The sequence below is a fragment of the Saccopteryx bilineata genome, chromosome 1, assembly GCF_036850765.1.
Source record: "Saccopteryx bilineata isolate mSacBil1 chromosome 1, mSacBil1_pri_phased_curated, whole genome shotgun sequence".
Lineage (NCBI taxonomy): Eukaryota > Metazoa > Chordata > Mammalia > Chiroptera > Emballonuridae > Saccopteryx > Saccopteryx bilineata.
Genome location: NC_089490.1, coordinates 185606038 through 185618301, shown reverse-complemented (window position 1 = coordinate 185618301; position 12264 = coordinate 185606038). Strand labels below are relative to the sequence as shown.

The 12264-nt window shown below is 44.6% G+C and overlaps 1 protein-coding gene across 2 annotated transcripts in view; it reads left to right on the top strand.

The window, feature by feature from the left end:
* ARHGAP10 (Rho GTPase activating protein 10) overlaps window positions 1-12264 on the top strand; it is a 294328-nt gene that overhangs the window by 86855 nt on the left and 195209 nt on the right. The window lies entirely within an intron of this gene.

Here is a 12264-nt window from a genome sequence, read left to right as displayed (position 1 = left end):
AGTAAAATTGGATGATGACCACTATCTATTCTTACCTGGTTTATCAGGCTTTAAAAAAAGACAAACTGGTTTTTTTCTATGTTCTTGAGAAGGAGGAGTCCTACTTAGAATTATTTTAAAGTGTGAGTATATGAATGTTCAGATGTATATGGTGGTGGTAATAACATTGAATATGATAGCTAAGGTAGTCAACCTTCACTCTGTCCAGTAGTGTTTACCTAATATTAAGTCATTTAATTCTCACATCAACTCTATGGGACAGACAGTTAGTGTCCCTTGTTTTACAGATGAGGAAACTGAGGCACATTACCTTACCCAAGATCCCTTGGCAGCTGGGAGGTAAAGCTGGTACTTAGCAGCACCAGGCACTCTGAACCACCCGCCATCTTGGGCAGCTTGCTAGATGTTACTGCAGCCTCATGGGTAGTAGCTGGTGGGGCTTTCTTTCTGGTAGAGTTGGAGTAGGGGAAGAAATGAGAGGAGGGCACTGATGTTAAGTTAAAAGTGATAGGGGCCCTGGCTGGTGGCTCAGTGTTGGTCTGGTGTCTTGCGTTCAGAGTCTGGTCAGGGCACACGGAGGAAGTGACCATCTGCTTCTTTTCCTTTCCCTCTCCCTGTTCTCTCTCTCCTCTCCTCCTGCAGCCAGTGGCTCGATTGGTTTGAGCATGGCCTGAGGCACTGAGGATGGCTTAGTCAGTTCCAGCACATTGGCCTCAGGTGCTAAAAATAGCTCAGAACTCGAGAATTGGCTCCAGACAGGGTTGCCAGGTGGATCCTGGTCAGGGTGCATGCGGGAGTCTGCCTCACTATCTCCCCTCCTCTCACCAATTAAATAATAATAATAAAAAGTGATAGGGACATAAGGCTTCTAAGAGCTGTAATATAATTTGCACTGTACCCTAAATTCTGAGATAATTTGTGTATATTGAATATATATTATAGAGGGCATATGAAGGTACTATGGTCCTGTTGGATTTTTCTGGCACAGACATATTCAGCCATTATTCATGTGATCCTGTAGTCGCTGCTTTTTCAGCTGTTTAGGAGAGTTTAAATGTGAAAATAGTGTCATGATGTCACCCTTCTGCTACATGGAGTGGGTGTGAGTGTGTGGGTGGTGGCAAAAGTACATGTTCTTAGTTTTTGTTAACAGTGCTGACTTTTGTCTCAACCCTCTTTGATATATTTAGTTATACATTGCTGGGATCCTGAGCATTCAACAAGTAGGCATTGAATCACCTTTTGAGTTCCAGTGACTCTTTAGAACAGTGGTTCTCAACCTGTGGTCGCGACCCCGGCGGGGGTCGAACGACCAAAACACAGGGTCGCCTAAAGCCATCGGAAAATACTTATTATACAATACATTTTTAAATAAAATATGTATTTCCGATGGCTTTAGGCGACCCTGTGTTTTGGTCGTTCGACCCCCGCTGGGGTCGCGACCCACAGGTTGAGAACCACTGGTTTAGAATCTAAGCACAGAGGCAAATAAAGCCAACTCCCTGCTCTCAGGGAGGTTACATTCTAGAAAGAAGAGGTGATTTAAAAAAATATATATGTAAATATATTGTCAGGTAGTGATAAGTGCTGCAGAATTTAACATAGAAGGATAAGTAGTCAGAGAGAGGGGCGGGGCACTGTTATACCTGACATGGTAAGGGAAGGCTTTTCCACAGAGAACTGTATGTGGCATCCTGGTAGCTACGGGAAGAGAGTTCTGGTCAGATGGGTGCTAAATTTTAGCTCTGCAGAAATACTGTGTGACCACTGTCTGTCTTGCTCTTCTGTTCCCGATTTATGTTCCCTGAGATGAATTGCCTAGGTCAAAAAACTAGACTGTGGTCTGAGCTCCAGGCTATCTGATATGGATAGCATGGTTCTCAGAGCTATCATTAGCTAATTTATTGATTTAACTTTCAGATGTGATGGGGGTTTATGGGGTGTCTGTCTTAGGTCGGAGGAGGATGACAGGGCTGGGTTCTCAGTGCAGGGTAGAAGTAAGAATAGGATGTCGTCTGTATAAAGCCAGAGTGGGGCAGCTATGACCAGCCAGAGAATTAACAGGACAGCTGATGCTTTTTTTTTAAACTTTTTAATTTGTACATGTACAAAAGCATAGAGAGAAAAATATAATTGACCTACATGTGCTCATCACCCAGCTTCAAAAATCATTGCCATACAACCTATCTGGTTTCCCCAAATCCCCCTTCAACCCCCCATTATTTTGACAGAAAGTCCAGTATCATTCATGAATACTTTAATATATTTCTCTTAAGGATAACTCTTTTGAACCTCAGTATCCTTGTCACACCTACAAATAGTTCCTTAATATTACAAAGAATTAAGTCGTATTCAGATTTTTCTGGTGCTCATTCACACTTGATCCCTTCTTCCTCCTCCTCCAGTAAACAGTTGGTTTGTTCAGATCTAGATCCAAAAACAATACATTTGATTGCTTAGTTTCCAATTCTCTTTTAATCTGCAGGTTCTTCTTCCTTTTTTCCCCCTGACAAGAATTCTTGATGCTTTTCTATTAGCTTTAAAGGACCTTTATGACACTACTTTCTGAGTTAACAGTTACAATAATGAAGTTAATGCAAGTTAAAAAGTTTGGGATTTAACCCGTATTGATGTTATTGGGTGTTTCTTTCTGATCTTGATAGTCAGTGATCACCTTTTTTTAAAGCATGCAAATTGTATCGACTCATTATGGCTACCTTTGCTCCTTTCAATAGCTTTGAATGAGTAGGGAAAAATAATCTTTTATGTTTTACTAGATACCAGATTTAAACTTTTAAACTTTTGAATAAGGGCCTGACCAGGTGGTGGCGCTGTGGATAGAGTGTCATCCTGGGATGCTGAGGACCCAGGTTTGAAACCCTGAGGTCATAAGCTTGAGCGTGGGCTCGTCCATCTTGAGCACAGGGTCACCAGCTTGGGTGTGGGATCATGGACATGACCTCAGGGTCACTGGCTTGAGCAAGGGGTCACTGGCTTGAGCAAGAGGTCACTGACTTTGCTGGTTCAAAACTCTGGGCTTGCCTGGTCAAAGCATATATGGGAGTTGATACTTCCTGCTCTTCCACCCTCTAAAATGAATAAAGAAAATCTTTAAAAAACAAAAACAAAACAACCCCCAAAGAAACAAACAAAAAAACCACAAAAACTTTTGAATAAGGAAAGATACCTGTTTTAAGAAGTGTCCAGTGTGGCTCTGGAGAAGAACTAGTAAAAAGGAAATTAAATACATCCTCTTCCTCCTCCTCCTCCTCCTCCTCTTCCTCCTCCTCCTCCCCCTCCTCCTCCTCCTCCTCCTCCTCCTCCTTATTATTTGAGAGAGGAAGGGAGAGAGAGTGAGAAGCATCAACTTGGAGTTGCTTCACTTTAATTATGCATTGATTGCTTTTTATTTGTGCCTTGATGGGAGGAGGGACTCAAGCTAATGACCTTGGGCTTCAAACAAGCAACCTTTGGGCTTAATCCAATGACTTTGGGATTATATTGATGATCCTGCGCTCAAGATGGTGACCTAGCGCTCAAGCTCCTGAGCCTGTGCTCAAGCCACTGAGCTTGCACTCAACCAGGGAACTCAGCATCCCCAGTCGATGCTCTGTCCACTGTGCCACCACTGGACAGGCTAGATACATTATATTAAGTGCAGTAACAGAGGTATAGAGTGTGACTGCATTGAGTGGGGACCAGCCCTGCCCGTGCTTCTCAGGGAAGACTTTACAGAAGAAGTGTTATTTGAGCTGGAGTTCAGGGGACAGAGATGCCAAGGAGGCCTTTTCTTCCATGCACGAGCTCACACCTCCCCAGCACAGTGACAAAGAGGTAAGGATAGTCTTAGGCAGTGGGGTGCCAGTTCATTCTGCGAAAAACTCTTACTTTAGTTCAGATATAACAAACTGGCAGCATGTTTTTTAAAAAAACCCACATATTAAAAAAGAAATGCAAAACCACAGCTCTAAATTGGGGTGAATATATTCTAAAATTGGTTCCAAGAACTTAGCAAATTCTTATATTTTTCTTCAAAAGGTACTGTCTAGCCCTGGCCGGTTGGCTCAGTGGTAGAGCGTCAGCCTGGCGTGCGGGGGACCCGGGTTCGATTCCCGGCCAGGGCACATAGGAGAAGCGCCCATTTGCTTCTCCACCCCCACCCCCTCCTTCCTCTCTGTCTCTCTCTTCCCCTCCTGCAGCCAAGGCTCCATTGGAGCAAAGATGGCCCGGGCGCTGGGGATGGCTCCTTGGCCTCTGCCCCAGGCGCTAGAGTGGCTCTGGTCGCGGCAGAGCGATGCCCCGGAGGGGCAGAGCATCGCCACCTGGTGGGCAGAGCGTCGCCCCTGGTGGGTGTGCCGGGTGGATCCCGGTCGGGCGCATGCGGGAGTCTGTCTGACTGTCTCTCCCCGTTTCCAGCTTCAGAAAAAGTACAAAAAAAAAAAAAAAAAAAGTACTGTCTACTTTTTTTTTTTAACTGAATTTTATTGGAACAACACAGGTTAAGATAACTTATACAGGTTTTGGTTGCTCAAGTCATCACATTCTTAGTAGTCACTCAATCTCTAAAAGCAATTAGTAGCCCTGCCGGATAGCTCAGTTGGTTAGAGCACTGTCCCGATGCTCAAAGGTTGTGGGTTCGATCCCTGGTCAGGGCACAGACAGGAACAGATCAATGTTTCTGTCTCTGTCTCTCTCTCTCTCTCTCTTACTCTTTCTCTAAAATCAGTCAGTAAAATTAAAAAAAAAAAGCAATTGGTATTTTCTGAAGTCATAAATTAAATGATGGTTTCGTATAGTAATTGTATATTCCTAAAGAAGACTGAATCATTACATGTTAAAATATATATATATATATATATATATATATATATATATAAAATACACATTTTAGAAGGCAAAGATCAATGCAAAATATTTTTTAAAAAGATTTCCATTTCCTAAATAAATGTTAGAATAGGACTTTGGGATTTAAGAGATAAAGTCATTTGGAAGCTCAGTGATCTAGGAACAAATACTTCCTTTTTAGTTTTGAGCCACCAGGTATATATATCTTTACATACCTGATCTGTGTATTGAATATATATGCACGTGTACACACACACACACCGACACACACACACACACACACACACATTCCAACAAGTACTATTGAATATCTACATCTTGCCAAGCACTTTGCCAAGTGCTGTGAAGACAAAGGCATGGTTCCTCCCTTTAGTAGTTAGCTATCTGTTGGGGGAAGTTGCCAAGAGCCTGAAATTGCAGCCTGCCGTGTGATAACAGGCCAAGGAAGTCAGGAAAGGCATTCTGGAAACACCACTGCTGAACTGAGTTTACAGGTGAATCAGAGGCGGCCAGGGAATGGAGAGATGGACGGCAGTCCCTGGTTTCGTCCCCAAGGAAAACAAATTGATTTTGGCAAGGAGGGAGGGGGGATGTGCTCGCCTCTCCCCCACTCGTGTTCATCTCTGGAGCTGTGCAGCGAATTGTTGGGGAGGGGATTGGAAAGCAGGCCAATCTAGCCAGTCACAGTGTCCCCCCAAAGGTGCCTGGTGCACGGAAGTCCAGTTGCTGTGAATGGGTGTGCCTTGTTCATTAAAAGGCAAATGCTGCTTTTTTCAGGGCAGTGTTTGCACGTGAGTAGTTTGTGCTGAAAGAGTGGCCGACCTTGACTGTGGAAGTGGGCATGTAACTCCAGTTGGGGCGCCTGGCACTGCGAGCGGCAGCATCGCCCTGCTGTCTCCTGTGCGTGTTCTCGGACGGGCGGGCTGCGCACAGCCGCCGCCAGCATTCCGGAGATGTTCTCTGCCGCGTGGCAGGACAGGGTGTCCTTATCCGAGGTGGGCAGCTGGCCAGGAATGTAAGGGCTTTTAAAATAGTGCTTCAGTGTTTATGATGTTCTTTTAAAAGGGTTTCATACTGTATTTACCCCTCGGCCTGTGTTCTTTTCACGTGTGAGTCAGTTTTGTCCTCTGAGACAAGGCTGCTCAGTTTCTGGGATGGTGGCGAATCAGGGCAGCCGGGCAAGGCCCAGAGGTTGAGGCAAGCTTTGGGGGAGAGGGGGGTGACAGGACAGGGGGGTCTACCTGGCCAGATGGTGCACAAGAGGCACCCCCCTCTCATCCTGAGCGTCTGTGGCCCGTGGGGCCGGCAAGCAGACGTAAGGAGGTGTCTTACCACGAGCTGCATCCCTTTCCCACTTGAGCAAGATGAACTTGTGTGTGCACAGACTCTGGAGGCGTTTGAGACGATCTTCCTTTTCTTTTTGTCATGTTGTTTTTCCCCACCACAGATTTTGCTCTTGTGAAAACAGGGGTCCAGGGAATGCTTGTCCTTAGCTTATGCCCTGATAAGGAAGGCCCTAAGATTCTTAGAACTGAAGGCTTTTGTTAATAGTTGAGGTGGTTCTAGATGAGACTTGAGTGTTTCCTCAACCTCCTCTCATTTGCTTCACTCCATTGTCATTGCTTTTTCATTGTCTTCACTATCTTACATAGTTAAGTGGTTTCTATATCTTTTGGGGGGTTTTTTGGCGCTGATTTTTGTTCCAGATTTTCTTTTTTTTTTTCACATTCAAAAGGGTTTCATTCTATTAGAATAACATATTGGTTAAAATGAACTGAATCTGGCCCTGGCCAGTTGGCTCAGCCATAGACCGTTTGCCCGGCCTGTGGAAGTCCCAGGTTCAATTCCCGGTCAGAGCACACAGGAGAAGTGACTGTCTACTTTTCTATCCCACACCCACCCCCTCCCCTTCTCTCTCTCTCTTTCTTCCTCTCCTGCAGCCATGGCTCAAATGGTTTGAGCAAGTTGGTCCCAGCGCTGAGGATGGCTAGATGGACTTGCCTCAGGCGCTGAAATTGCTCAGTTGCTGAGAAACAGAGCAGTTGCCCCAAATGGGCAGATCATTGCCCTGTAAAGGTCTTGCTGGGTGGATCCCAGTCGGGGTGCATGTGGGAGCCTGTATCTCTGCCTCCCCACCTCCCTGCCTCTCACTTAATTAAAAAAAAATTTAGTTGAATCCTTTTAACCTTTTGATGGAAATTTTCATGCTCATCTTTCCCCAGTGCACCCTGGGGCTGTGGTCCTCGAGCTTGGTCCCTGGCCCTCAGCATCAGGATCACTTGGAAACAGGCTAGAAATTCAGACTTGTGGACACCATCCCAGACCTATGGAGCCCTTGGGGTCGGGCTCCAAGTTACTGTCAAGCATGCCGGAGTCAGAGCCACTGGCCTGCCATGCCAGGGGACTCTTACTGGCATTCCCAGCCTTGGAGCTAAAGTCTGAAAGCTGGACGCACTATGAATTGCCTTTTAATGGCTTTGAGTCTGCCACAAGGTTAAAATAATCTTTACAGAGCTACGCTTTTACCTGTCATTTCCAAAGGATTTTGGACTACATCTAGCTTGGTTTTTTTCATAGAGCAGATTTCTGCTGTTAGGAACTTCAGCATTAAGTCACTTGCATTCAGCTTTGCTCATGAGTTCCTGTGGTGTGTCAAGTACTGAGGGCATCCCTATGTTATTGGAAAGATTGTGGCTTTACTGTCATCCGGCTTGAATGATAACATTTTATGTGGTATATCAGGCCTGTTTTGATCAGTTCTTTTATAAAAAAAAGTGTCACATTTTTTGTGTGGAATTCTGTAGACAGGCATATCCAGGTAGGGGAAAAAATCCATCTTGAATATATTTATGAGCCTGGGCTGGTTGACTCAGTGGTAGAGTGTTAGCCTGGTGTGTGGATATCCGAGTTCAATTCCTGGTTAGGGCACACAGGAGGAGCGCCCATCTGCTTTTCCACCCCTCCCTCTCTCACTTTTCTCTCTCTCTTCCCTTCCTGCAGCCATGGCTTGATTGGAGCAAGTTGGCTCTGGGAGCAGAGGATGGCTCCATGGCCTCCGCCTCAGGCACTAAGAAGAGCTCGGTTGCTGAACAACGGTGCAGTGCCTGAGATGAGCAGAGCATCGCCCCCTTGTGGGCTTGCTGGGATCCGGGGAGTCTGTCTCTACCTCCCTTTCTCTTACTGAATTAAAGAAAAAATACTTATTTATGAAACCCTATCTCAGTTTAGTTTAAAAGTTGTCAGGGACCTGACTTTATGAAGAATTTTTCTCCTTTGAATGAACCTTTATAATTTGAGAACATTGTTTTTTCATATAAATCCTGTTTTTCTTTCTCATAACCCATTATAATTCAGTCAGATGTAGATATCATTGTGAAACCTGTTTTTCTTTTTTCTTTCTTTCTTTTTTTTTATATTTGGATTTTTTACTGGCCCAGAATCCTGTAGAGATTGCAGTTAGGACTAACCCCAAGTAAAATTCTAGAGTGAGCTTGAGGATGTCTTAGGCAAGAGGCCTGCTCTGCTCCTAGACCTTGTTTTGTGAGGCCGCGCCTCTGACTCAGTGTTCTCTCTGCTGACTCATCGTCATCTGTGGGCTCACAACCTGTCATCCTCTGATCACACTTCCCTCCTGAAACTTGTGTTTCCTATATTTACTGTCCTTGGGCGTGCTCTCTGCTTCTGAGGAATCAGTGAGCTCTTCTGATAAACCAGTGATATTGACATGAGGGCGGGAAGGACAGGCATGAAATCTTTCTTCCCCGCTCTGCTCCCCTCCCCCACGTAACAAGGGACACCAGAACGCAGTAGGCCTTCTCAGTTGATCGTCTAATCCAGCTGAATCCTCAGTTTTAGGTTGAGTTAGGACACCTCAAATCATCCTTCAGATCCTGTCCTGCAGTGCTCAGGGGTAAGAGCACTGAAACAAAGACCTGAAAGGGAATTTAGGATAATTTACATTTAACAACAGTGACTTGGTTTAAAAGGGGGGGGGGCTGACCTGTGGTGGCGCAGTGGATCAAGCGTCGACCTGGAATGCTGAGGTCGCTGGTTCAAACCCTGGGCTTGCCTGGTCAAGGCACATATGGGAGTTGATGCTTCCTGCTCCTCCCCCCTTCTCTCTCCCTCTCTCTCTCTCTCTCTCTCTCTCTCTTCTCTAAAATGAATAAATAAAAATAAAAAATAATTTAAAAAGGGGGGAGCATGCTGGAACTGAGTGAGGTGGAATAATTTGCTCTACACCACAGAATAAGCTGGTGATAGAGACTAAACTGAAATCTCTCTCCTGTCTTCTTGTATCCTGAGGACATTATTCCTTGCCGTTAACCCCTTGTCAGAAGTAATATCTTTTCTTCCACCTTTAAACATGGGTGGAATGGGTATGTGCCCTATGGGTGATATCCACCAGGTAGCAGTCATGAAGAAACATGAATTTTGTTGTAATCCTGGCATATTTGGACAACTGTAGCCTCTCAATATATCAATCACCAAACCAGTTAAGGACTAGTTAAAGAAGAAATATGAATCCTGGTGGTGGTTTGAGACCTACCAGTGGGACCTCCTGGATAGGCCAGGGAAATAAATGCCCATCCCAGTAACTAAAGAGAGGATGCCACCATCTTGGAAGAAAATCCCGGATACCATAGCAGAGCACTCCTTAAGAAATGGTGCATCTCTAGTTTTTTTAACAACATGGCAAAAAATATGTGGGGAAAGGCAGATATTGGTGACTGAAACAAAAAGCGATTCAAAGGGGCTGGACTCGGAGGAAGTTTAGAAATATTTTAACAAATTGTGTGCTTTTTCTTTTCTTTTTTTTTACATATGTGCAAGAGGTATACATGATAAAATGTAACTCTCACAGAGCTTTTTCAATAAATGTAAAAGCTCTAAATGTTAGGATATTTAATCAAGATTACATTAGCGGCTTTGGCTGGTTGACTCAGCGGTAGAGCGTCGGCCTGGCGTGCAGGAGTCCCGGGTTCGATTCCCGGCCAGGGCACACAGGAGAAGCGCCCATCTGCTTCTCCACCCCTCCCCCTCTCCTTCCTCTCTGTCTCTCTCTTCCCCTCCTACAGCCAAGGCTCCATTGGAGCAAAGTTGGCCTGGGCACTGAGGATGGCTCTGTGGCCTCTGCCTCGGGCGCTAGAATGGCTCTGGTTGCAACAGAGCGATGCCCCAGATGGGCAGAGCGTTGCCCCCTGGTGGGCATGCCAGGTGGATCCAGAGGTTGGGCGCATGCGGGAGTCTGTCTGACTGCCTCCCCGTTTCCAACTTCAGAAAAATACAAAAAAAAAAAAAAAAAAAAAAAAAAGATTGCATTAGCATTTTTTCCTTCCTAATGTATACAATAATGGAGTGTCTTAACTGTTGGTGGCATGTCGGATTGGCTGAAATGTAGCATTATAATAGTGGTAGGGGTTAGTAGCGGTCCAGAGGGCTGGCTAGCAGCGGCCATGTTGGTGCAGTGGGAAGAATATGGACTTGGGAAATGGTGGCAGCGGTGAGGCAGCTCTCAGATCTTGCTGCAGGGAGCACAGTGGACCATCAGGCTTAGATGCCCTGTGGTTCCATTGCGGCATCAGTGCCCAGGCCACGCAGTTTACGTCTGTCTGCGGCCAGTGAGTGCGCCCAGCAGGGGTGCTAAACAACTCGTTCCTGTTCCTGGGGACTCTGGACTCATCTGACCGGCAGCCTGGGCTCCGGGAGTCCCTGGGAGCTGTGCCAGGCTTTCTCTAGAGCTGCCCTGCCGGGACACGGTCCACCCCACCTTCCTGTCTCCCTGTCTCTTCCCCTGGGCTCGGGCCTGCTTCACTGTCTGAGCGCTCTTCCAGCCTTCCCTGGCTCCCGTCCATTTTCCCCCAAAGACATTTCCCCTAATAAATATCTGGTGCATCTTTTCCTGTCGTGGTGTCTGCTTCTCAGAGGACTTGGATTAACACAGAAACAGACTACTGTATTTCCCTAAGATGCTCCCATGTATAAGATGCACCTTAATTTTGATGCCTGAAATTTGAAAAAAAAAATGTATTACATAAAATTACAGAACTCAAGTTTTATTAATCATAAAATTCATACAGCTCCTCATCCGCGCGAAAAAGCAGGAAATGCAAGTTAAAAAAACAAACAAAAAACTACAACCACTATATAAGACACAATCAGTTTTTAGACCCCAAAATTTTCGAAAAAAGGTGTGACATATACATGGGGAAATATGGTATTTTGAGTCAGAGAGGATAAGAGACACAAGAGACTTGGCATAGGTATTTATGGTTACTGTCATCAATGTCAGCGGGAAATGTTGCATTTGTATAGGAACTCTATTCTCTCTTTTGTCTAGATTTATGGGAGATTCCCACTTCATAATAAAACATTTGAAGGCCTGGCATATGCTGGACTGGGCAGTGTTCTAGCACTTGAGGATACAGTGAGGAATTAGGGTCTTGTGCAGGATGGGTTTGTCACCGGCTGAGTTGTTGAGAGCCCTCCTGTCCCACACCCTTCCTTTTCTCTCGGCCACTCAAGTAGCTCGGGTGTCACAGAAGGCTGGAGATCTCTCTCTGTCATTGGTCAAAAGTTTAGGTGTTCTTCTGACTATGTCTCTAGCTCTCTCGTATTTTCTTGGTTCAACAGTTTATTGCCTTATTATTCAGGAGTCCCATTACTCTCTATGCTATTGAATTATGCCATTCACTTTAGAAATTAAAATGTCTTATTTAGAGCTAACAAACAAAATTGCAAGTTCTCTCATGACACTGTTACAGCTATCTGGACAGGCTTATTTTTCATCGACTTCTATGGGGTTTTATTCCTTCTCATAATGTTCTGCCCAAGTATTTATTTTGTTTTAAAAATAGAAGTCAGTTCTGAAGATCAGGGTTGAATTTCTGTACATCCTTATTAGGTTAACTCATTCTTAATACATCCAATAGTTTTTTTCTGAAGATGTTCTTGTTTTCCTTAGAATAATAAAAAATGCCTTTATTGGTTGAATCTGTTTGATGGAAATAATTTAAGTATAATTACTACTTTCTTTTTGATTGATATTCTTTAAAATTGATACAAGCTCCCCCCCCCCCTCCAAAAAAGCCCAAAGATGTATCACAGAAGATAGAATTAAGGGAATCTTAAACTTCTGTGATATACTTAACCTAACTTTATTTCACCTTAGAGCCAGGTCCTGGCCAAATATTGTGGGAATAAAGTCAGAGAGCAGAAGTAAGTGGTCAGAGCTTTAGCTCAAATCTTCTGTTTTGTTAGGTTTTAAGCTCTTTTGAGTTTAGGATTGGAAGTGGATAAAATAAAAACTCTTAATGGGAACTTTTTATTCTTGGACTGTCTGAATGAAAAAGGAAGTGTAGTAACTAAATTAGCTAGTTGGGATATATACTAGCTCATGGAATATGTATTTTATAAAGT